This window comes from Aquarana catesbeiana, linkage group LG02 (assembly GCF_042186555.1).
Source record: "Aquarana catesbeiana isolate 2022-GZ linkage group LG02, ASM4218655v1, whole genome shotgun sequence".
Taxonomy (NCBI): domain Eukaryota; kingdom Metazoa; phylum Chordata; class Amphibia; order Anura; family Ranidae; genus Aquarana; species Aquarana catesbeiana.
The window spans coordinates 49021591-49048476 of NC_133325.1; positions in this window are offsets into that span (position 1 = coordinate 49021591).

Consider the following 26886-nt stretch of genomic DNA (forward strand, 5'->3'; position numbering starts at 1 on the left):
CCAGTTACCCTTATGGTGAAATCTTGTATGCTTGTTTCAGTCTTTGCTCTTGTCCTCCTGTCCTTGGAATGTTCTTAATTTCCCAGTTATAGCCATAGGTATGGCTATAACTATACAGCCTATTGCATTAGGGTGTGCACCATAAAGCACCATAAAGCTCAAACACACACGCCTTTCTCTGCAGCCTCAGCTGCATGGGACAGTGAGTGAATGGGGAGTGCTCTGTGCTGAGCGGCTTCCTATTCATTCATTCACAAACTGAAGCATAGTAAACACAGTTTACTATGCTTCCGTTATAAATGAGCACGGTGAGTGTGTTCACTGTGTTCATTTAGAAAAGGAAGAGGCAGGTAAATTACATATTTACTAGCCCCTTATCCTGCTTTCCATTTTGAAAAATGTCCCACAGCAGCCGGGAGGAGAGGAGAGGAGAGGAGGGAAGCCAGCAGCACCGCTGGGGGAAATGGTGCAACACAGGAGGAAACCTGGGTAGTAGGGAGAATCTCCGCGTTGTGATTAGCATATGCCCAGGCACACCTGGCACACCCCCTGCACACGCCTATGGTTATAACCTAATTCCAGTGCACTCTTGTCTCTCAGTTTTTTAGTCCTGATTACTGTGTGCTCTTTATTTGGACCCTGATTTCTGCCTTGCTGGTTATCCCTGACCTGCTAGATTCCATTAATTTGTTCACCTGCTTGACCTGACCCTGCTTTAAGGCCTCCTTCACTGACTATGGCTTTTGGGGGAGATTTAGTACATTTGGTGCACTCAGAATCTGGCACAGCTGTGCATGGTAGCCACCAACATTCACTGTTGGCTCACCCAAGAAAAACACGATTCTACCTGGTTTACTTTCTGGAAGTGGGTGCAGCAACTGTGTGGGAGTAATTAAAAGGAGCTAGGCAAGACCATGGAGTTGATTTACTAAAACTGGAAAGTGCAAAATCTGGTGCAGCTGTGCATGGTAGTCAATCAGCTTCTAACTTCATCTTGTTCAATTAAGCTTTGACAATAAGGCTGGGTTCACATTGGTACGACAAACGCTCCGACATTGGGAGCTCATGTCGCATGACCTGTGAAAATCAATGTTTTCCTATGAGAGCCGTCTTAACTGGTCTGACACAAATCGGTCTGACTTTGAAAATGCTCCCTGCACTACTCTGGTCCAACTTTGATCCTACTTCAGCTCATTGAATATCACTGAAGGCAGATCCGGCATCTCTTCCGATTTCTTCTCCCGTCTCCGGCTCTTCTGCCTCCTCCGCTGATGTTTTGTGCCTCTGCCGGTTATTCTCCTCTCTCCGGGTCTTCTCTGCTGATGTCTTCTAGCCCTCTCAGGGTCTTTTCCCTGTGTCCACTGTTTTCAGCCTCTGCCAGGTCTTTATCGCTGTCTTCTCACTCTTTTACTGGGTCTTCTCCGCTGTCTTCTCCCTCTTTTCTTCTTCCGATGTTGACTCAACGCTCTCTCCCGCTCTAATGCTGGGTGCACGGTGTGCCACTACTTATATTGGCATGGGGGGTCACTGGGTGACGTCATCTGGATGTCCCACCCCATATGACGTCACCACCCCCTCATGCCCCGGGCGGTGTTGTCATAGGGGGGGGGAACCTCCAGATGACGTCACCCAGTGACCCCCGCTCCATGCCAATATAAGTAGTGGCACAACATGCACCCTGAATTAGAGCGGGAGAGAGCGCTGAGTCAACATCGGAAGAAAAACAGAGGGAGAAGACAGCGGAGAAGCCCCGGAGAAGGGAGAAGAACTGGCAGAGGCAGAAGACATCAGCAGAGGGGAGAAGAAATTGGAAGAGATGCCGGAGCTGCCTTAATAAATTACTTTAAAAACCTGTGTACTGTGTTTTATTTTTGACACTTTTTTTTTTTTTAGGTGAATGGGTAGGGGTACAATGTACCCAATATTCATTCACATAGGGTGTTGTTAAAGGGTGCTTCCAGATTCTGATAAGCCCCCTGTCTGCAGACCCTGACAATTAACAGCCAGGGTTGTCAGGAAGAGGCCCTTGTCCTCATCAACATGGGGACAAGGTGCTTTGGGGTGGGGGGCGCAAGGCCCCCCTGCCCCAAAGCACCCATCTCCCATGTTGAGGGCATGCGGCCTGGTACGGTTCAGGAGGATGGGGCTCGCTTGTCCCCACCCCCCTTTCCTGACCTGCTTGGCTGCATGCTCGGATAAGGGTCTGGTATGGATTTTGAGGGGGACCCCATGCTATTTTTTTGGCGTTGGGGATTCCCCTTAAAATCCATACCAGACCGAGGGGCCCGGTATGCTCTTGGAGGGGGAACCCATGCCATTTTTTTTTTTTTTTAATTTGGCGTAGAGTTCTCCCTACAGATTCATAACAGATACAAATTGTCTGCATCGGGATCAAAGTCGGGATCCCCGTTCATTGAAGTTGGACGGATGTCAGACTTCAAGCCGCAGGGCAAAGTTGGATCCACAGTCGTACAACTGTCGTGTTGTACCAGTGTGAACCCGACCTAAAACCTGGAAGCTGATTGGTTTCTATGCACAGCTGCTCTCCAATTTTAGTGAGTAACCCCCATTGTTACTATGTCCCTGCTCAGTTCTGCTTATTCCCAACAGCAACCTTGACGACCCACATATAACATCCCCCTAGTTCAGAGTAGGCTGCTAAGCAAATTTAGTCAGCTCCTCTGTAAACAGTGGAGCAGGGGTTGATTACTCAGTGCTGTTCAGTATCTCACAGGTCGCTGTTATGCTACTTTCCCCCGTTTTCTAGAGACTTCTGGAAGCAATCTGAATTTTTATGGAGCCCTGGCCAATCACTGGGACGGTGTGCCTAGAAGGTGGATGGAGAGCCCATAGTCCATACATAATTATAAAGGCCTAGCAGCAAGAGGAAGAGTTCCAGGGTCCAGCTTTCTGGAGGAGACCCCTGTTCAAGGGGCTCTTCCCCTGGGGCAGAGAGAGAGAGAGAGAGAGAGAGAGAGAGAGAGAGAGAGAGAGAGAGAGAGAGAGAGAGAGAGAGAGAGAGACAGAGACAGACAGAGGGGAAGTCTGAGGAGCCTTTCTGAAAACATTGAGGTCCCAGCTAGGGCCTACTGAACAGAGCCTGGTTTATAGACTGAGCAAAACCAGAGGAGAGTTGGTGTAGGAAGCCCAATTATTCTGGGGACTGAGTGAGCACTTGATCCTGCTATACAGAAGAGAGGAGACTGTGGGGTGGTTTATCTCATAAGCAAGTGCAGTGCAGTTGTGTAAGACAGCTATGACTTTTACAAGTCAGCCAAGAGAATATAGTGCAGCCTGGGGATGTGCAATACAGCCTGCATTTTTGTACAGAGCTGCCAGAAGCCTCAAGTTCTACAGTTCTATAGTTTCAGGCTATCCCTTGCTCCTCATGTCTATTTAAGTTCCTGTTCCCAATAAAAACCCAAAAACAAACTCCCTAGACTGGTTCTTGGACCAAAGGAATAATGCTGAAAATGCTGTGTGCCTGGCAGTGCACGTCTAAATAATCACTGGCTCCTGCGAGGGTAGCTGTACACACATTAACTATTCTCACCCTTTCTCCCAACAAGGTAATCACATGATTTGCTGTCTAGGGTTGCCATCTACGCCATCAGTTGCCCTGGCAAGGACTTGGTAATCCTGTAACTAGCATCTATGTTGATAGCCTGTCTTCCAGCCAGCTAATAGAGGGTAGTGCCCTTCATGGCTCCTCAGCTCAACCCTGGTGCTTGGGATATATGATATCATTGCACGAATGTGCCAAAAAGGCCATCCCTCCCATCCAGGAATAGCACATCTTAGCAGCTTCAGTGTTCCTGACAACCATCAGTGGGTGACTCAAAAAAAGTAATCTACCATTTTTATAGGTGACCTCTCTACCAGGTCATTAATATCCGAATTTACAATTATTTGCCTGGTTAAGCCATTCTTGGCGTTTGCTCTACAAAATCATCGCTGGAGTAGATTTGTCCAGCTTTACCCATCTGTAGACAGCCACACGTGTGAAATAACCAACCAAAAATGTCTTCCATGTCACATGGCTACAAGAGTAAGAAATGTGACTGAACATATAAGGGGAGAAACCAATGAGCTACGTAAAACAGTCAGATGTCTAATCTTATTCATTTTCTTTAATTGATTTATTTCTTAGGATCAAAGCATTCATTAAGGAGTCACTTTTGAGAGGTTTCTACAACCTCAAACCCAGAGAATGACATAAAGAGCTGGTGTTCATTTATAGGAGCACACTAAATTCAATTTAATTAGGATCATTGGACTTAAAATGATATAATGCAGTTATCTATTTGAAAAGAAGAAAAAGTTTCCCAGCAGATTTGAAGAGGCGAGCGTTTCATACAAAGCCCAGAAACATTATCATCCAATTAATATAGAAAAGAGATTCATTCACCTTTAGGTGGAAAGGTTATAGAAACTCGTTTCTTGGAGATAAGAAATCAGATTTTGCTAAAAAAAAATATTGAGAGCTGCTATTAGAGCCAGAAGTACAGAAATAGTGATATCTAAAGGGCAAACGTATTCCAAAAGTAAGATAGTGACAATGCTTCCTTAACACTGTTTGATGTCTTTGAACAGCGATAGTTGTTAAAGAAACCCTTTTCTTGGCAAAGGGAACATTTTAGCTACCCAACTTGCCAGTACAGATTCTGCGAAAAAAAAAAAACAACTATTTGTTCCTTGAAACCGAACTGGGCTCTGCCATTATGCATCTCACATAGGGATGAGCTTCGTGTTTGAGTCGAACCCATGTTCGACTCGAACATCGGCTGTTCGATCGTTCGCCGAATTGCGAACGATATGGGCCGTTCGCGCCAAATTCGTGTGGCGCGTCACGGCCCATAATTCACTGCGGCATCGCAGTGCATTGCTTGCTGATGATTGGCCAAGCATGCACTATGACCCGCATGCTTGGCCAATCACAGCGCCGCCTTAACAGAGAGCCATAATTGGCCAAAGCCAAGGAGGCTTTGGCCAATTATGGCTCAGGGGATTTAGTACACGCCCCACACTATATAAGGCCGCCTGCACGGCGGCCCTGTGCAGTGTGTTCCGGTGTGCTTAGAGAGAGAGAGAGAGACAGTGTCATTTCATTTAAATTAGCTAGATTAGGCAGGACAGTCAGTCAGTTAGCTGCACTTAAAGTGTATTGTGTATATATATGCATCCCAGGTGTTGCATATATATATATACACTGTATTCAGTTTAGCTAGATCCGTTCCTGTTATCTTCTAGACTATTTACATTTAGTGCAGTGCGTCCTGCTCACAGTGTTCAGCTAGATCCGTTCCTGTTATATTCCTACTGACAGGCAGGCTTGTCTTGTTACAGTATTTTGAAGAAAATTACTGGTGTTCTTTTGATCCTATTAGTACCACAGTCAGGCAGCTAGACTATTTACAGTTAGTGCAGTGCGTCCTGCTCACAGTGTTCAGCTAGATCCGTTCCTGTTATCTTCTTACTGACAGGCAGGCTTGTCTTGTTACAGTATTTTAAAGAAAATTACTGGTGTTCTTTTCATCCTATTAGTACCACAGTCAGGCAGCTAGACTATTTACAGTTAGTGCAGTGCGTCCTGCTCACAGTGTTCAGCTAAACCTACAAGTTAGTGGGGTGCGTCCACCTCACAGTGTTCAGCTAAACCTACAAGCTAGTGGGGTGCGTCCTGCTCACAGTGTTCAGCTAGATCCGTTCCTGTTATCTTCTTACTGACAGGCAGGCTTGTCTTGTTACAGTAAATACAGCTACCTGAAGAAAATTGCTGGTGTTCTTTTGATCCTATTAGTACCACAGTCAGGCAGCTAGACTATTTACAGTTAGTGCAGTGCGTCCTGCTCACAGTGTTCTGCTAAACCTACAAGTTAGTGGGGTGCGTCCTGCTCACAGTGTTCAGCTAAACCTACAAGTTAGTGGGGTGCGTCCTGCTCACAGTGTTCAGCTAAACCTACAAGTTAGTGGGGTGCGTCCACCTCACAGTGTTCAGCTAAACCTACAAGTTAGTGGGGTGCGTCCTGCTCACAGTGTTCAGCTAAACCTACAAGTTAGTGGGGTGCGTCCACCTCACAGTGTTCAGCTAAACCTACAAGCTAGTGGGGTGCGTCCTGCTCACAGTGTTCAGCTAGATCCGTTCCTGTTATCTTCTTACTGACAGGCAGGCTTGTCTTGTTACAGTAAATACAGCTACGTGAAGAAAATTGCTGGTGTTCTTTTGATCCTATTAGTACCACAGTCAGGCAGCTAGACTATTTACAGTTAGTGCAGTGCGTCCTGCTCACAGTGTTCTGCTAAACCTACAAGTTAGTGGGGTGCGTCCTGCTCACAGTGTTCAGCTAAACCTACAAGTTAGTGGGGTGCGTCCACCTCATAGTGTTCAGCTAAACCTACAAGCTAGTGGGGTGCGTCCTGCTCACAGACATATGTTGACCTGCCATGCAGTTCGTTGGCAAGCGTATCTAAAAGACCCACACCAAAGAACAAAGAGGACCTCTGCTTGCTCCTCATCAGCTGAGATTTCCAACCCCACTAGACCTTCAGTCCTCTCTGAGACCTGCACTGAGAGGAATGAAGGTGTAGAATTAGGTGTGTCACAGCCACGTACTTGTGGGCAATCTGATTTTGGTACACCGACGTCAGATTGTACCAGGCAAATTTCCCTGCCCCAGCTGCTGCACCGCCGAAAGAAGTTTGCTCCCAGCCATACACATGCCCAACGGTTGAATGCTAGCTTGGCAAAATTGCTAGCACTTCAACTGCTGCCTTTTCAGTTGGTAGACTCTGCCCCCTTCCGTGAGTTTGTGGAATGTGCGGTTCCTCAGTGGCAGGTACCCAAACGCCACTTTTTCTCACGGAAGGCGATTCCGGCTCTCTACCAGCATGTGGAAGGCAATGTCCATGCCTCGCTGGACAGGGCGGTCAGCGGTAAGGTGCATATTACCGCTGACTCATGGTCCAGCAGGCATGGACAGGGACGTTACCTAAGTTTCACGGCGCATTGGGTGACTCTGCTGGCAGCTGGGAAGGATGCAGGACAAGGTGCAGTAGTGTTGGAGGTTGTTCCGCCACCACGCCTCCAAAATGCTAATGATTGTGACACACCTCTCTCCTCCACCCCCTCCTCTTCTTCTTCCTCCATGGCCTCTTCCTCGGAACCAGCGGTGCTCCGTAGTCGTTCAAGGGGCTACGCAAGTACGCAGGCCAAAAGATGCCATGCGGTGCTTGAGCTGGTGTGCTTGGGGGACAGGAGCCACACTGGGGCAGAGGTTCTGTCAGCTCTGCAGGGGCAGGTTCAGAGGTGGTTGACGCCACGCCAACTTAAGGCAGGAATGGTGGTTTGCGACAATGGCACCAACCTCCTCTCTGCCCTCCGACAGGGACAAATGACCCATGTGCCCTGTTTGGCTCACGTCCTTAACTTGGTGGTGCAGCGGTTCTTGGGCAGGTACCCGGGCTTACAGGATGTCCTGAGGCAGGCCAGGAAAGTCTGTGTGCATTTCCGCCGGTCATATAATGCCAGTGCTCGGCTGACGGACCTCCAAAAAGGAGTTTAACCTGCCCAAGAACCGCCTAATCTGTGACATGCCCACCAGGTGGAACTCAACGTTGGCCATGCCGCAGCGGCTGCACACGCAGCAGAGGGCCATCAATGAGTACCTGTGCGACTATGGCACCAGGACAGGGTCAGGGGAGCTTGGTTTTTTTTCCCCACGCCAGTGGGCCATGATCAGGGATGCATGCACTGTCCTGTCACCATTTGAGGAGGCCACGAGGATGGTGAGCAGTGACAGTGCATGCATCAGTGACACTGTCCCCCTTGTCCACCTGTTGGAGCACACGCTGCGTGGAATAATGGACAGGGCACTTGAGGCAGAACAGAGGCAGGAAGAGGAGGACTTCCTTAGCTCTCAAGGCCCCCTTTATCCAGACAGTGTTCCTGCGTGCCCGCCGATCACACAGGAAGAGGACGAAGAGGAGGAGGAGGAGGAAGATTGTGTCAGTATGGAGGTGGAGCCTGGCACTCAGCATCAGCAGCAGTCTTTAAGGGATCAGTCCCAAGAAACACATGGACTTGTACGTGGCTGGGAGGAGGTGGCTGCGGACCATGTCGTCCTTAGTGACCCAGAGGACTCCGGACCGAATGCCTCAGCAAACCTACGCTGCATGGCCTCCCTGATCCTGCAAAGCCTGCGTAAGGATCCTCGTATTCGTGGTATCAAGGAGAAGGACCAATACTGGCTGGCAACCCTCCTTGATCCACGTTACAAGGGTAAGGTTGCGGACCTTATCTTGCCATCGCAGACGGAGCAGAGGATGAAACATCTTCGGGAGGCCTTGCAGAAAGGTCTGTTCAACGTGTTCCCAGAGACTGGGAGGTTACAAACTCCTGTTTCTGGACAACGTGTTGCTGAGGCTTCGGTCAGTCAAAGAAGGAGCGGTGGAGAAGGTGGCCGTCTGACCGATGCGTTCAGACAATTTTTTGGTTCGCAGCCCCAAGGTATGATCGGTTCCAGCAACCATCGCCAGCGTCTGTTTTACATGGTGCAGGAATACCTAGGGGCAAGATCAGACTTGGACACCTTTCCCACCGAAAATCCTCTGGGTTACTGGGTCTTGAGGATGGATCACTGGCCAGAGCTTGCACAGTATGCAATTGAGCTACTGGCCTGTCCTGCATCCAGCGTTCTTTCGGAACGCACATTCAGTGCTGCTGGAGGCGTGGTAACCGATCATAGGGTGCGTCTGTCCACTGACTCGGTCGATCGACTGACCTTCATAAAAATGAATGAGTCTTGGATCACCACCAGCTACCAAGCACCTGATGCTGATGTAACCGAATAATTTTTTTTGAAATCTCAGATCCCTTCAAAGACTGCCTATGCTGATGCTGAGTGACTATCCCTGAGTAATTATCCTCTTCCTCCTCAATCATCACGCTGATAGCTTGTAAGAACATTTTTGGTTCTGGGTGCCACCACCAGTGCCTAAGGCACAATTTTTCAGCCCCTGTTTAACAGGGGCGTGTAATTACGATTTTTGATGCAATACTTTGCAGCAGGGCTCGTTCCTGCATTCCAACTAGAGTGTCTGTGAGGGGTTGCAGTGTTGTGGCACCAGCACCAGTGCCTAAGGCCTAATTTTTCAGCTCCTGTTCAACAGGGGCATGTAATTACAATTCTTGATCTAATATTTCACAGCAGAGCCCTGTGAGGGCTTACAGTGTTGTGGCCACAGCAACACCTAAGGCCCAAATTTCTGCTGAGTATATAGGGCAGGACCCTACTTTCAAACAACTAACTTACAAACGACTCCTACTTGCAAACGGAAGGAGACAACAGGAAGTGAGAATAAATCTACCCCTAGGAAGGGAAATTCTCTCCTGTAAGAGTTAATATGGGAAAAACATTTCTCCTTTCCACTGATGCTTTCCAATCCATTGGGACAAAAAGTGAGGTGAAATCTTCTGAAGAGGAGGAAAGACAGCAACACAAATGTCACAGGGGTGATAACCCTTCCCTATATTTTCCAAAAAGCTTAAAAAAGATTTTTTGGCTGGAGCTAAACACGTTAAAAATGTACCCGTTCAAAATTACAAAGAGATTCTACTTAACAACAAACCTACAGCCTGTATACTGCTGTTCAGAGTATATAGGGCCTGGTGGCCCCACACCTTTCCTTATTTTAATTTGGGTGTGGGGTTCCCCTTAATATCCATACAAGACCCAAAGGGCCTGGTAATGGACTGGGGGGTACCCATGCCGTTTGTCTCACTGATTTTCATCCATATTGCCAGGACCCGACATTACATTAAACCCGCAAGCAGTTTTAAATGAGATTTTTTCCTTTAAAAATGACATTTGGTGCAGGGACTGTTCTAAACACGGGAAACACGCGTCACTTTACAGGCATACTATAGACACCCCTCAGGTACGATATTTAAAGGAATATTTCACTTTTTTTTTTTTTTTACTTTAAGCATCATTAAAATCACTGCTCCCGAAAAAACGGCCGTTTTTAAAACTTTTTTTTGCATTGATACATGTCCCCTGGGGTAGGACCCGGGTCCCCAAACCCTTTTTAGGACAATACCATGCAAATTAGCCTTTAAAATGAGCACTTTTGATTTCGAACGTTCGAGTCCCATAGACGTCAATGGGGTTCTAACGTTCGTGCGAACTTTCGGTCCGTTCGCAGGTTCTGGTGCGAACCGAACCGGGGGGTGTTCGGCTCATCCCTAATCTCACATTATAGAGAAGGGAAAGCCAAAGTGTGCTTGACTGCAAGCACACTTTTCCCTGTGTCTTTTGCCATTGCTCTTTTCATACCTCAGTGTTCAGGGGGTGTGGTCATATATGGAAATGATGGCTTAGATGCTGACTTCTGAGAAAAGTCATCATTTGCATATCAATAGCAGTGCTGTTTAGTCATTTTAGGCTTCACATTGTTTTTTAACATATTTTATTGAGTATTAAAGGAAGATATATAGGGAGAAAAAGAAAAGTGGTACCAAAGTAGCAGCACAGTACAGTTTCCCTTGCCACCAGAAGTGTATTAATACCTTGTTGATATTTCTGGGAAAGATGACAATGATAAGAATTTAAGAACTCACAATAAAGACATCCTACCCCAAGCCAACAGATACATAACTTGCACAAAATGAGTATCACAGCATAAGGAAGGATGGATGGAGAAGACCCTCGAATCCAGAATCCAGTATCCAGTGGTGGCTGATGCTCCATTTTTTTTTGGGGGGGGGGGGGGGGCGGCAAACAAACCTCCTAGCTACCCCCCACCTGCCATCCCTTGGTCGATCGTCCCGCCGCACTACTTACCCCATCCAGGTCGTGGGTCCCCCTGCTTCTCCTCGGTGGCTTCGTGGGCAGCTTGGGCAGCTTCCCCCCTGCTTTTCCTCTTTGGCGGCTTCGCGGGCGGCTTCCCCCTGCTTCTCTTATCGGCCAATATGGTCACTTCTCCTCTCAGCCAATCGGGTCTTAAGACCCGCTTCCTGATTGGCTGAGAGGAGAAGCAGGATGACAATAGCGAATATTAATAAGCTTTGGTCACATGAGTGGGTGGGGCTTAGGGCGCAGTGCTCTGCGCCCCGAGCCCACCCTTTTTATTTTCAATGATTTTTATTAAAGTTTTTTACAGTACAGATAAAAAAGACCTCAGCATCTCTTTGAACATTGTACAGTGTTCATAGTCCATCATACATACAATATAAGCGAGGAATACACCTCTTGTTCCTTCAAGGCCATTTATCAAGTCCTGATGTAAACTGTATCTTATCTACTTTAGTATTTGTGGTTTATGTACCAAACCATACGGTGGTTCCTCGACCTTACACATTACATCATATTCTGTGGCCTTGTGCATGCTCTATAACATAGGTCTCAGAGTACGTCCCACCCACTGGGAAACGTCAAAGAGCCCACCCTTTTTTAAACCAATTAGAGCTTCCGGCTCTAATCATGTGCTTAAAAAAAAAAAACCCATTGAAATCCATGCGTCCAGTGCCCTGTGTGGAGATTAGGGTTCGGGCGCCCCTGCTCCCCTTATGGAATGGCCGCCACTGCTCAAACCCCTGTCCCTGTAGATACCAGAGGGCAGGGGGGTTGAAGGGCCAGCCCCCCCCACTGGGTCCTAAGTTGGAGATGTGTCTATTCCACAATGTGAACCTATGAAATGAACTAACAGTGAAAAGTGAATGCATGATCAAGAAGCAGATGGCTCAAAGAAGTCTCAGTTGCCCCTACCAACTAACCTGGGCAATAACTACAAAAACTGGCGATACAATAGACAGGGGATTGCCTTTCGAATGCCCATGGTGAACATGAAAAGAGTGTCTTCCCAACGGCGAAGGGATGTTGAAGGCTCACTAGGAAGAGTCGGCCTGTTCAATATTTGATTTATGAGTACTGGCAAACCATTCCTTGTAAACAAAAGAAAACTATAAAGGCAATTTTTCTGAAGCCGAAAGTTTAGTTTCAATAAAAGGCCTGCCACCGGTTATCAAAGCATTTTGAAGAAGCGTGATTATGTGCCAACAAATCTAGCTTTTCCATATAGAGCAGTAGCTTTTAATCCCTTCTGACTTCTATAATAAGGGGGGCCTCTGTGGAGATCCAGTGGTTAAGAATGGCTCTCCGGGCCACCAATAGGCAGATGTGTGGCTGAATTGTGGAGTTTCCCTCTGAGGTAGAGGACTGCTTGAACAGGAGGGGAAGAGGATCCTTAGGTATCTAGGTGGGGTGCGGCGGGAATAACACACTCAGTCCCAGTGCAATGAAAGAACTTGTATTGAAAGAAAGCAGAGACAGTTCACAAATAACTCGGTGGGAAGGCAGCCCATCGGGAACACTCACAGGGCCATTAGCACATAGAGAGAAGAATGCAGAAGATATTTACAAATAAATATCTGAAAAGTGTGACATGCATTTGTATTCATCCCCTTTACTCTGATACCCCTAACTAAAATCTAGTGGAACCAATTGCCTTCAGAAGTCACCTAATTAGTAAATAGAATCCCCCTGTGTGTAATTTAATCTCAGTATAAATACAGCTGTTCTGTGAAGTCCTCAGAGGTTTGTTAGAGAACCTTAGTGAACAAACAGCATCATGAATGCCAAGGAACACACCAGACAGGTCAGTGATAAAGTTGTGGAGAAGTTTAAAGCAGGGTTAGGTTATAAAAAAAATTCCCAAGCTTTGAACATCTCACGAAGCACTGTTCAATCCATCATCCGAAAATAGAGTATGGCACAACAGCAAACCTACCAAGACATGGCCGTCCACCTAAACTGACAGGCCGGGCAAGGAAAGCATAAATCGGAGAAGCAGCCAAGAGGTCCATGGTAACTGTGAAGAGACTGCAGAGATCCACAGCTCAGGTGGGAGAATCTGTCCACAGGACAACTATTAGTCGTGCACTCCACAAACCTGACCTTTATGGAAGAGGAGCAAGAAGAAAGCCATTGTTGAAAGAAGTCCCATTTGCAGTTTGTGAGAAGCCATGTGGTGGAAACAGCAAACATGTGGAAGAAGGTGCTCTACTCAGATGAGACTAAAATTGAACTTTTTGATCTAAAAACAAAAAGCTATGTGTGGCGGAAAACTATCACTGCATATCACCCTGAACATACCATCCCCACTGTGAAACATGGTGGTGGCAGCATCATGTTGTGGGGATGCTTTTCTTCAGCAGGGACAGGGAAGCTGGTCAGAGTTGATGGGAAGATGGATGGAGCCAAATACAGGGCACTCTTGAAAGAAAAACTTTTAGAGTCTGCAAAAGGCTTGAGGTTGGGGCAGGGGTTCACCTTCCAGCAAACCCAACCCTAAACATACAGCCAGAGCTACAATGGAATGGTTTTGATCAAAGCATATTCATGTGTTAGAATGGTCCAATCAAAGTCCAGACCTAAATTCAATTGAAAATCTGTGGCAAGACCTGGAAATTGCTGTCCAGACGCTCTCCATCCAATCTGAGAGAACTTGAGCTATTTTGCAAAGAAGAATGGGCAAAAATTTCACGCTCTAGATGTGCAAAGCTGGTAGAGACATCCCCAAAAAGACTTGCAGCTGTAATTGCAGAGAAAGGTGGTTCTACAAAGTATTGAATCAGGGGGGCTGAATACAAATGCACCCCACACTTTTCACATATTTTATTTGTAAAAAAATTTGAAAACCATTTATCATTTTCCTTCCACTTCACAATTATGTGCCACTTTGTGTTGGTCCATCACATAAAATCCCAATAAAATACATTTACGTTTTTGGTTGTAACATGACAAAATGTGGAAAATTTCAAGGGGTATGAATACTTTTTCAAGGCAATGTAGATTAGGCGTGACATTTTGAGAAAAGAATGTGTGTTTGAAACACCTGATGGTTTAGAATGTGAAGGTACCTCTTCATTTACATACTTGGGGTAGGGAATAATTCAGGTTAAACACTTCTGTTCCTTAGGGCATTTTGAATCGTCCTGGACTTGAAGTGGTAAAACAAGCTTGGTGTCATTTTTTTTTTTTTTTTCAGCCGGCGATCAGCTGGTAAGTAAAAGTGATCCGAGTTGCTCTTCAGCCACCAAATTACTTTTACTTAATAAAATTATGTCCCTCTTACCTGTAATCGTATTATGTTCTGTTTGATATTTTTCTATGCTAAAAAAGAGCTTTTATTGCATTGGAAGGAGCCACATCTCCACCCACATTGCCGTATGTTTGCCGCCTGATCAATCAGGCATCGCCCGGTCAACATCACCCGGTGACCACGCCCCTTATGCCGTCACAGTCCCAGCATGCCCAGGGACTGTGACGGCATAAGGGGGCGGGGTCTCCGCCTATATAAACAAACAAGATATTTGGGGGGCACACTCTAAAAAATGCATTAAAGATGGTGCAGCCATAAGACCATACAGTAGAGGAAAATATATTACAGCGCACACATGCAAAAAAACGGAAAATTGTATACTCACCTTTCCGTAATTTTCCTTTCCTGTCGTATCTTCATGGCAGCATACACTTTGGGTTGTGACTCCGCCCCCACAACCTGATAGGACTACATAGCTATAAATTGTAGAGATGGCCCCTGCCCAGTATTCTCCGTATATATATCACCTTAGACGGGTGGGAGATTGTATGCTGCCATGAAGATACGACAGGAAAGGAAAATTACGGAAAGGTGAGTATACAATTTTCCGTTTTCCTGTCGCATCATGGCAGCATACACTTTGGGGAGTAACTCGCAAAGACTGGGTGGGAATTCAAACTAAGTTTATTAATCAAATAATAGAGGAATTGGCCTGGATAACGGATCTTCCGAAATCCACCGTGGATAAGCAGGTGGAATCCACCTTGTAATGAGACATGAAGGTGTTCCTGGAGGACCATGTAGCCGCTCTGCAAATCGTCTCTGCCGAGACTCTACAGTATGCCGCCCAGGAGGTTGCCACTGCCCTGGTGGAGTGTGCCCTTAAGCCCTCAGGTACTTGATGGTTACCCAGTGAGTAAGATCTCTTGATGGTCTTTACTAGCCATGAAGCAATGGTACGTGAGGATGCCGCTTGACCTCTCCTGAAACCATGTGGGATAATTAGGAGGCTCTCCGACTTTCTGATGGATTTTGTTGCCGAGAGATACTCCATGACGGTACCTTTAACATCTAGTGGATGAGGATCTCCCTGATCCGTGCTGAGTGCTGGAAGATTAATCTCCTGGTTAAAATGGAAAGATGAGGATACCTTGGGGATGAATCGATCCGAAGGTCTTAGGACTAGCCTGTCTGGAAGAACAACCAAATATGGTTCGCTAACCATTAGAGCTTGCATCTCTGACACTCGCTTCGCCGAAGTTATGGCTATCAAAAATGAAACTTTCAGCGTTAGATCCCAGAGGGATATGCTCTGCGTTGGAAAAAAGGGTTCCTTGGATAATGCCTCCAGAACAATTGAGAGATCCCAGACCGGGAATGACGGTTTCCTGGGGGGCCTCAGCTTCAGACAGGCCCTCTGAAACTGAATCACCAGAGGCTCTTGCGCCCATTTAACTCCTGTCAAGGCGGACAGGGCCGATACCTGGACCTTCAGGGTGCTTGACCTAAGGCCTTTTTCTAGGCCTAATTGAAGGAATTCCAAGATCTGAGACACCGACGGGGAGGACGAGTCCCAACCTTGCTGTTGGGAGAAGGAGACAAATTTTTCCCAAACTCTTCTGTACGTGATGTTGGTAGTAGGCCTTCTGGCCTGGAGTAAGGTATCCACCACCTTCTGGGAACAGCCCTGCCCTAGGTACCTAGCCCTTTCAGTCTCCAGGCCATCAAGTGTAGCTTCCCCGGGTCCGGGTGAAGAAGATGCCCCTGGGAGAGTAGGTCTGTCGTCAATGGGAGAGGCAGAGGCTCTGCCGTGTTCAGCTGCATGAGGGTAGTAAACCGTGGCCTCCTCGGCCAGAAAGGGATCACTGCTACCACCAATGCTGTTGACTTCTTGAGCCTCAGGAGGAATCTCGCTATGAGAGGCGTCGGGGGGAAAATGTACCCCAAGTGAAAGTTCCAGGGGTGTTGGAGGCAGTCCGTCCCCTCTGCCGAAGGAAACGGTATCCTTGATAGGAATCTCTGGCATTTTGTGTTCTCCGGAGTTGCTGCTAGGTCTATCTCTGGGGAGCCCCAGGTTTGAGATATGAGAGCATAGGCTTGTGGACTCAGAGACCATTCGTTGTTGGAGGGAAAATTTCTGCTCAGCGAGTCGGCTAAGGTGTTCTGGACTCCCGGAACATAAACCGCCCTTAGGTCCAGTAGATTCAGCTGTGCCCATTCCAGAACAGGACGGACCTCCTGCAACATGGACCTGCTTCTGGTGCCCCCCTGCCTGTTGATGTAGGCAACAGCCACCTTGTTGTCCATCCTTAGGAGAACGTGCTTCCCCCTCAAGTGAAAACTGAAGGCCAGGAGAGCCTGGAACGCTGCTCTCATCTCCAGAATATTCGACACTGTATCCTGTGCCCTGAAAGGCCAACGACCCTGAGCCGCAAGGTCCCGATAGTGAGCTCCCCATCCCTGTAGACTGGCATCTGAGGTCACGATTTCTTGATAGGGAGTGATTATGTGCCTGCATCTTCCCAAGTTGTGAGGTCGTACCCACCACTTCAATGATTGCTTTACCTCCTGGGGGATGAAGATTGGTTGGGACATTGATGTGCCCTTCCACTGACGCAGGAAGGAGATCTGGAGAGGCCTCGAGTTCCATTGTGCCCATTGGACCATGGGAATGGTGGAAGCTAGAGAGCCCAGGATACTGAGACATGTCCTGGCCGGGAGCATTGTAGCAGAGATTGCTCTTTTCACCTTTTGAATTAGAGGAGGGATTTTTTCCCCCGGAAGTTCCACTGTGTTCTCCCTTGTGTCCAGTTCGGCTCCCAGAAAGACCATTCTCTGTGTGGGATGGATGTTGCTCTTCTTCCAATTTATCAGCCACCCTAGGGACTGTAACGTGGAGACCAGGATTTCCCTGTGAAGGACGAGAGAGTCCTGGCTGTTTGAGAGAAGTAGGATGTCGTCCAGATAATGGTGGACCCTCAGCCCGCCTTCTCTCAGGTGGGCTATTACAGGTAATAGGACCTTTGTAAACGTCCTGGGTGCGGTAGAGATCCCGAACGGGAGGCTTTGGAATTGGAAGTGCCGATGGTCTAGGGTAAACTGGAGAAACTTTTGGAACTCGGAATGGATAGGGATATGCAAGTACGCGTCCTGGAGGTCGATTGACAGCATCCAATCTCCCAAGTTTATTGCTTGGAGGATTGATTGAAGGCTTTCCATCTTGAATATTTCTATCTGTATCGACCGGTTGAGGTTTTTTAGATCCAAGACTGGACGAAGGTCCCCTGATTTCTTTTTCACTAAGAAAAGTGGGGAGTAGAAGCCTTTGCCTCTTTGAGATACCGGTACCTCCACTATTGCTTGTTTTTGGAGCAACTCCTGGATATACTGGACTAGGGATAGTCTTTTCTCTTGAGAAGGAGGAAGTCTGGTTGAGCAGAATTGGTCTCTTGGAGGACGACCTCTGAATGCCCACCTGTGTCCGAAATGAATGGTGGACACCGTCCATGGGTCCTTTATCATTCCCGCCCAGACCAACTTGAACTTTGTGAGTCTGGCACCCACTACCGCTGGTTGGGCGGGCGAACCTTCAAAAGGACTTCTGGTCATTGGAGGCAGGGGTCTTGGGTTTCTGGAATTTGAGGAAGGACGCCTGGGGGTTCTTCCAGCTCCTTCTATATTCCTTCCTGGGTCTATAGGATTTTGCATCCCTGTATCTCTCCGGGAGATTACGTTTAAAGGGAGGTGGCCTTTGTTGTTTCGGCCTTCTGTCCGATGGTATGAGACCCGACTTCCCGCCTGTCACCTTAGAGATTGCGGTATCCAGCTTCGCCCCAAAGAGGTTCGCCCCGTCATACAGAATCCTGCACCAGTTTGATTTCGAGGTGGGGTCAGCCGACCAAGGTTTGAGCCATAGCGCCCTTCTGGCCATTACAGAGGCTAACATGGACCTTGATGTGGATCTGATGGTATCTACGGAAGCTTCCGCCACGAAATCTCCCGCAAGGCTAAGTTCATGTAAGGCCTTGGTGATCTGCTCTTGATCTGCGCCCTCAGTGACGAGTCTCGCTGTGGCTGATGACCAGCTGGAGATAGCTTTTCCAACCGCCGCTAATGCCACCGCTGGCCTGCAGGCACCTCCTGCGAACAGGTAAGCTCTCTTAAGGTCTGTATCCACCTTCCTGTCAAGCACGTCTCTGAACGTTACTGCATCTTCGATGGGGAGCGTCACGTGCCTGGCTAGACGCATCAAAGATGCGTCCACCACTGGAGGAGAAAGTAAAGGGGATACTTTGGGTTCCTTGAGTGGGTACAATTTGGTAAGTCTGTTGGACAGACTGAACTTCTTTTCTGGATTCTGCCACTCCTCCTTGATCAGCTCATCTAATTCGTCGATGAATGGGAAAGCCTCCGGAACCTTCTTGAGGTTTGGGAAATACTTTCTCTGTTTTGGCTGTATCTCCTCAAGCTCCTCCCAGTTAATCGCTTCCTTAACCGATCTGATGAACGGTTCTATGAGCGCAAAATCAAAGCCAGCTGATGCTTCCAGCTCCTCATCATCCGACGGGAGTTCTTGATCTCTTGATGCACTGGGAATGGTGGGTGAGGTGCTATAGGCCGTAAACTCCACATCAGGAGTTGAGACCTGGGGAGTAGAGACTCCAGTGGGTTCTATGGAATCCGGCTCTTTCTCCCTGGTGGCTTCATCTATGCACTTGCGGCAGGCTAGTTTGTCTGGGAGGGCCGTGGCCCCACATACCCAGCAAGCGTTCCCGGCTGGGCGGGAAGGGTGCGTAGAGGATTGGTGTCCTCGTGCAGGGGATCTTCTGTGGTAGGAACGGCTATGTCTTGAATGGGATCGACTCCGTCTACGACTCCCCTTGCGGCCTGAGCGACTTCTTCCGCGTGAGCGGCTGCGTCTATGGCCGGAGCGGCTTCTCCTGTGCGAAGATTCTCTTCGTCCTGACTTGGATGATCTTGCGGACCTGACAGGGCTGACCAATTAGGTAGCGTTAGTACGGTCCTGCTCTCTTTTTCAATCTTCTCTACTTACCACTGGAATCCCCCCCCCTTACCTATTAGGCTGGTGGTGATCTGCTGGGGCAGCGGCCTCCATAGGAGAGGAAGATGAACACCTGAGAAGGGTATAGGAAGGTAAGATCATGCAACCAGGCCCCAAAAAGACAGTGCATAAGTATTAGACACTTACCCAGAGGAGGGGGATACTTTAAGAATGCAGTAAGTCAAAACACAGCAGTCAGAAGTCTTCCAGAAGCAAGGAGAGCTCAGAAATGACAAACAGGGCTTTTAAAATTGCCGCCATGGCCGCCGAGGTCACGACCCGCTCGCGCATGCGCAGTAGCGGCGCGAGGCGCCCGGCGCCATCTTGGAAGCTGGCAAAATCAAAAGGACGCCCTGATGATGCGCACTGCGCATGCGCGGAAGCGCCGAGACGCTCAGGAAGCCTGTAGGGAGGCACAGAGGGACCACAGAGCCCAGCCAGGGAGGAGAAAAAACACCAGTGAAGCAAAGTAACATGGAGACCGCTGCACAACAACTAAGCCTGTTTAAGGCTTATAATGTAGCCGCAACATACCCCCGAGATCACCAGAGCGGGGCTCCTTCCATCTAGCTCGTTTAGAGGCTGTACAGGTAAGGACTTCCACCCAGGAGAGGCTAGAACCTGGCTGGGGCGAGTTCGGTAAGGGGGTGCTTCTGATATGTTCAGTCCTTCAGGTGAGGAAAAATAAGAGAATACTGGGCAGGGGCCATCTCTACAATTTATAGCTATGTAGTCCTATCAGGTTGTGGGGGCGGAGTCACAACCCAAAGTGTATGCTGCCATGATGCGACAGGAAAGACATTTACCTCAAGCAAGGCTAGTTTAAAACACCTAAGCATTTCTAGAAAAACATTTTCAAAAAATATGGGGATTTGGTCACACCATATTGCTATATGGTGCTAAGCCCACTTACTGCGACAAAGTACCCCATACTTTTATGGGGTATGATTATGGGGTACTTTGTCGCAGTAAGTGGGCTTAGCACCATATAGCAATATGGTGTGACCAAATCCCCATATTTTTGAAAATGTTTTTCTAGAAATGCTCAGGTGTTTTAAACTAGCCTTGCTTGAGGTAAATGTCTTTTTTGCATGTGTGCGCTGTAATATATTTTCCTCTACTGTATGGTCTTATGGCTGCACCATCTTTAATGCATTTTTTAGAGTGTGCCCCCCAAATATCTTGTTTGTGTATTGTATGGATTCTGACCAAATCCTTTTGGGTGTGGAGCACCTCACTACAAAACATTAGTACCTTTAATTAGTGTCCACTTGTGTCATGGGTGGAGACCTTATGATTCTCCCATTTAGAAGAGTGCAATGCTCTCATGGTTCAGAGATGCAGGTTCTCCCACTCCATGGATAGTGTAGGACCCACTGATTATGGGGTACTTTGTCGCAGTAAGTGGGCTTAGCACCATATAGCAATATGGTGTGACCAAATCCCCATATTTTTTGAAAATGTTTTTCTAGAAATGCTTAGGTGTTTTAAACTAGCCTTGCTTGAGGTAAATGTCTTTTTTGCATGTGTGCGCTGTAATATATTTTCCTCCGCCTATATAAGTCACATCGGAGCTCTCAGAGACCATTCCAGACGGAGAGAGCGTCGTGTCAACATGGGAAGAAAAGAAGAGGACCAGAAGCCCAGAAGCCCAGAAGTCCGGACCTCCGCTGGCAAGAGAGCGGCATGAAGACAGCAGAGGAGCCGGCCGAAGAGCTGTCTAATAAATTACTTCAAAAACCTGTGTAGTGTGTTTTATTATTGACACTTTTTCCCTAGGTGAATGGGTAGGGGTACCATGTACCCCATACTCATTCACATAGGGTGGGGGGCCGGGATCTGGGGGCCCTCTTATTATAGGGGGCTCCCGGATTCCGATAAGCCCGCCGCCCGCAGACCACAACAACCAACGGCCAGGGTTGTCGGGAAGAGGTCCTTGTCCTCATCAACATTGGGACAAGGTGCTTTGGGGTGGGGGGATCCTGCAGGGCACCCCCCTCCCCCAAAGCACTCACCCCTCCATGTTGAGGGCATGCGGCCTGGTACGGTTCAGGGAGGGGGGGGCGCTTGCTCGTCCCCACCCCCTTTCCTGACCGGCCGGGCTGTGTGCTCAGATCGGGGTCTGGTATGGATTTTGGGGGGGGACCCCACGCCGATTTTTCAGCGTAGGGGTTCCCCTTAAGATCCATACCAGACCTAAGGGCCTGGGATGCCCCGCACTCGCCGCAATAGGAAAATTTGTTTTTCCTTTTGCAGCGAGCGCGAGATGCAGTACTCTGTCCTTGCGTCGTATCTGGTCCGGCGGATCAGCATACAGACGCATGCAGACGAACGGGCTTTCCGTCAGGAACTGAGTCCGGCAGACTAAGATTTAAAGCATGCCTTAAATCTTGGTACGGTGGACTTTTGGGAAAAAAAAGTCAGCCGGAGCCTACACACAGTCGGATTGTGCGGCGGACTCTGGTCCGCCGGACCAAGTATGCTGGAGAGTCCGACCGTGTGTACACGGCATTAGTATTTCTGCTAAGGGTTGTATCTTCCATCACTACTCTATTGTTTCTGTGCTAGGGGATGTGTTATTCTATGGATGACTTCGTATCTTGTATCTATTCTATGGATGACTTAGTATCTTGTCATTTCATGCCATTTTTGTGTTGTTGGGCTTCCTCTTTGTATTCTCAAAAAAACAAAAAACAAAATCATAAATAAATGTCTTTAACCACCTCAATACCGGCCACTTATACCCCCTTCCTGTCCAGGCCAGCTTTCAGCTTTCAGCGCTCTAATGCCCCGTACACACGGTCGGATTTTCCGGCGGAAAATGTGTGATAGGATCTTGTTGTGGGAAATTCCGACCGTGTGTAGGCTCCATCACACATTTTCCATCGAAATTTCCGACACACAAAGTTTGAGAGCAGGCTATAAAATTTTCCGACAACAAAATCCGTTGGCAGAAATTCCGATTGTGTGTACACAAATCTGACGCACAAAGTGCCACGCATGCTCAGAATAAATTAAGAGACGAAAGCTATTGGCTACTGCCCCGTTTATAGTCCCGACGTATGTGTTTTACATCACCGCGTTCAGAACGATCAGATTTTCCGACAACGTTGTGCGACTGTGTGTATGCAAGACAAGTTTGAGCCAACATCTGTCTGAAAAAATTCATAGATTTTGCTGTTGGAATGTCTGATCAATGTCTGACCGTGTGTACGGAGCATTACACTTTGAATGACAATTGTGCGGTCATGCAACACTGTGCCCATATGACATTTTTATCATTTTTTTTCACACAAATAGAGCTTTCTTTTGGTGGTATTTATTTATTTTTTGATAAACAAACAAAAAAAGACTGAAAATTTTGAAAAAACAAAAAACAAAACTTTTTAAAAATATTTTGTTATAACATTTGCAAACAGGTAATTTTTCTCCTTCACTGATGTGCGCTGATGATGCGGCACTGATGGGCACTGATAGGCTGCACTGATGAGGAGGCACTGATAGATGGCACTGATGGGAACTGATAGGTTGCACTGATGGGCGCTGAAGAGGCAGCACTGGTGGGCACTGATCAGGAGGCACTGATGGGTGGCACTGATGGGCACTGATAGGTGGCACTGATGGGAACTGATAGGTGCCAATGATGGGCACTATTAGGCATTGATAGGCAGCACTGATGATGAGGCACTGATTGGCAGAACTGATAGGTGGCATTGATGGGTACTGATATGTGGCACTGGTGGGCACTGATAGGTGGCACTGGTGGGCACTGATTTGCAGCACATTTGGGCGCTAAGGGGTCCGATGTCCCTCTAAACAAAGCCGCTGCTTTTTTCCCCCTTCACACTGACAGCATGGAAAAAAAAAAAAAAAAACAATAACTGGCATCTGTTTATTTCCATGACAGCTGATCATGGACAGGCCGGACAAAGGAAAGCATAAATCAGAGAAGCAGCCAGAGGTCCATGGTAACTCTGAAGAAGCTGCAGAGATCCACAGCTCAGATGGGAGAATCTGTCCACAGGACAACTATTAGCTGTGCACTCCACAAATCTGCCCTTTATCGAAGAGTAGCAAGAAGAAAGCCATTGTTGAAAGAAGTCCCGTTTGCAGTTTGAGAGAAGCCATGTGGTGGAAACAGCAAACATGTGGAAGAAGGTGCTCTGGTCAGATGAGACCAAAATTGAACTTTTTGGCCTAAAAACAAAAAGCTATCTGTGGCGGAATACTAACACTGCACATCACCCTGAACACACCATCCCCACTGTGAAACATGGTGGTGGCAGCATCATGTTGTGGGGATGCTTTTCTTCAGCAGGGACAGGGAAGCTGGTCAGAGTTGATGGGAAGATGGATGGGGCCAAATACAGGGCAATCTTAGAAGAAAAACTTTTATGCCGCGTACACACGGTCGGACTTTTCGTCTACAAAAGTCCAATGGACGCCGACGGACTAAAGCTGGCTGGTAATCCGATCGTGTGTGGGCTTCTCCGGACTTTCAGCAGACTTTTTCAGTCTCAAATCCGACGGACTTTAGATTTGAAACATGCTTCAAATCTTTACATCGTAACTACGACGGACCCCGAAATCCGCTCGTCTGTGTGCTAGTCCGACGGACAAAAACCCATGCTAGGGCAGCTATTGGCTACTGGCTATGAACTTCCTTATTTTAGTCCGGTGTACGTCATCACGTACGAATCAGTCGGACTTTTGTGTGGTCGTGTGTAGGCAAGTCCGTTCGTTAGAAAGTCTGCTGCAAGTCCGCCGAAAGTCCGCCGGAAGTCCGCCGGAAGTCTGTCGGACAGGCTGTCGGACTTTTGTAGACGAAAAGTCCGACCGTGTGTACGCGGCATTAGAGTCTGCAAAAGGTTTGAGACTGGGGCGGAGGTTCACCTTCCAGCAAACCCAACCCTAAACATACAGCTAGAGCTACAATGGAATGGTTTAGATCAAAGCATATTCATGTGTTAGAATGGTCCAATCAAAGTCCAGACCTAAATTTAATTGAAAATCTGTGGCAAGACCTGGAAATTGCTGTTCACAGACGCTCTCCATCCAATCTGAGAGAACTTGAGCTATTTTGCAAAGAAGAATGGGCAAAAATTTCACGCTCTAGATGCGCAAAGCTGGTGGAGACATCCCCAAAAAGACTTGCAGCTGTAATTGTAGCAAAAGGAGGTTCTACAAAGTATTGACTCAGGGGGGCTGAATACAAATGTACACCACACTTTTCACATATTTATTTGTAAAAAATTTATGAGAAACATTTATCATTTTCCTTCCACTTCACAATTATGTGCCACTTTGTGTTGGTCTATCACAGAAAATCCCAATAAAATACATTTACGTTTTTGGTTGTAACATGACAAAATGTGTAAAATTTCAAGGGGTATGAATACTTTTTCAAGGCACTGTAGATTAGGCGTGACATTTTGAGAAAAGAATGTGTGTTTAAAACACCTGATGGTTTAGAATGTGAAGGTACCTCTTCATTTACATACTTGGGGTAGGGAATAATTCAGGTTAAACACTTCTGTTCCTTAGGGCATTTTGAATCGTCCTGGACTTGAAGTGGTAAAACAAGCTTGGTGTCATTTTTTTTTTTTTTTTCAGCCGGCGATCAGCTGGTAAGTAAAAGTGATCCGAGTTGCTCTTCAGCCACCAAATTAATTTTACTTAATATAATTATGTCCCTTTTACCTGTAATCGTATTATGTTCTGTTTTTTTTTTTTTATGTTGATATTTTTCTATGCTAAAAAAAACCTATTTACAAGGGCCGTGCCTGTCCAAAAAAAAATTCACAAAAGTATGGCAACCCTGGCTGGATATTTCGGCCTCTCGAATGGCTGATTTGGCTCCCTCACAATTCTCCCTTTAAAAAGGGTTGGATGTACATCTTTTTTCCAGGTCTGGGAGAGCACTGTGTGTGCCTGTGTGTGTGTGTGTTTGTTGGGTGATTGGAAGCATGTTTTCTGTAACTTTTGCTTATTGTTTCCTTTACTTTTGGCTGTATTGAGCCTCCTTCTTTATGGTGCCTCTACCTCTAAGTATTTCTGCTAAGGGTTGTATCTTCCATCACTACTCTATTGTTTCTGTGCTAAGGGTTATTCTATGGGTGACTTTGTAGTATTTTGTCATTTCATGCCATTTTTGTGTTGTTGGGCTTCTGTTTTGTATTCTCAAAAAAACAAAATCATAAATAAACGTCTTTAACCACCTCAATACCGGCCACTTATACCACCTTCCTGTCCAGGCCAGCTTTCAGCTTTCAGCGCTCTAATGCCCCGTACACACGGTCGGATTTTCCGGCAGAAAATGTGTGATAGGACCTTGTTGTCGGAAATTCCGACCATGTGTAGGCTCCATCGCACATTTTCCATCGGATTTTCCGACACATAAAGTTTGAGAGCAGGCTATAAAATTTTCCGACAACAAAATCCGTTGTCGGAATTTCCGATCGTATGTACACAAATCTGACGCACAAAGTGCCACGCATGCTCAGAATAAATAAAGAGATGAAAGCTATTGGCTACTGCCCCGTTTATAGTCCCGACGTACGTGTTTTACATCACCGCGTTCAGAACGATCGGATTTTCCGACAACTTTGTGCGACTGTGTGTATGCAAGACAAGTTTGAGCCAACATCCGTTGGAAAAAATCCTAGGATTTTGTTGTCGGAATGTCCGATCAATGTCCGACTGTGTGTACGGGGCATCACACTTTGAATGACAATTGCGCGGTCATGCAACACTGTGCCCATATGACATTTTTATCATTTTTTTTCCACACAAATAGAGCTTTCTTTTGGTGGTATTTATTTATTTTTTGATAAATAAACAAAAAAAGACTGAAGATTTTGAAAAAACAAAAAACAAAACTTTTTTTGTTATAACATTTGCAAACAGGTAATTTTTCTCCTTCACTGATGTGCGCTGATGATGCGGCACTGATGGGCACTGATAGGCTGCACTGATGGGCACTGATGAGGCGGCACTGATAGATGGCACTGATGGGAACTGATAGGTTGCACCGATGGGCACTGATGAGGTGGAACTGATTAGGAGGCACTGATGGGTGGCACTGATGGGCGCTGATAGGTGGCACTGATGGGAACTGATAGGTGCCAATGATGGGCACTATTAGGCACTGGTAGGTGGCACTGATAGGCAGCACTGATGATGAGGCACTGATTGGCAGCACTGATAGGTGGCATTGGTGGGTGCTGATATGTGGCACTGATGCGTACTGATATGTGGCACTGGTGGGCACTGATAGGTGGCACTGGTGGGCACTGATTTGCAGCACATTTGGGCGCTAAGGGGTCTGATGTCCCTCTAATCAAAGCCACTGCTTTTTTCCCCCTTCACGCTGACAGCATGGAAAAAAAAAAACAAAACAATAACTGGCATCTGTTTATTTCCATGATCAGCTGTCATTGGCTGACAGCTGATCATGTGGTAAAGGGCCTGCTGTGATTGGCCCTTAACCCGATCTATGATCAGCTGAGTCTCACGGACTCGGCGGTCACAGAGCGCGCCGCCAGGAAGCGGGAGAATGAGAGGAAGTCTATGGATGCCCTCCCGGCAATTTAAGCCTACGCTGTAGCTGTCTTTCGGCTATAGTGCGGGCGGCAAGTGGTTCAAAAAAGAAACAACAATATTTTCAGCAAGTACAGAAAACACTGGTTGATCCTGCCAAAAATGTGTCCTAGTCACATTCAGGT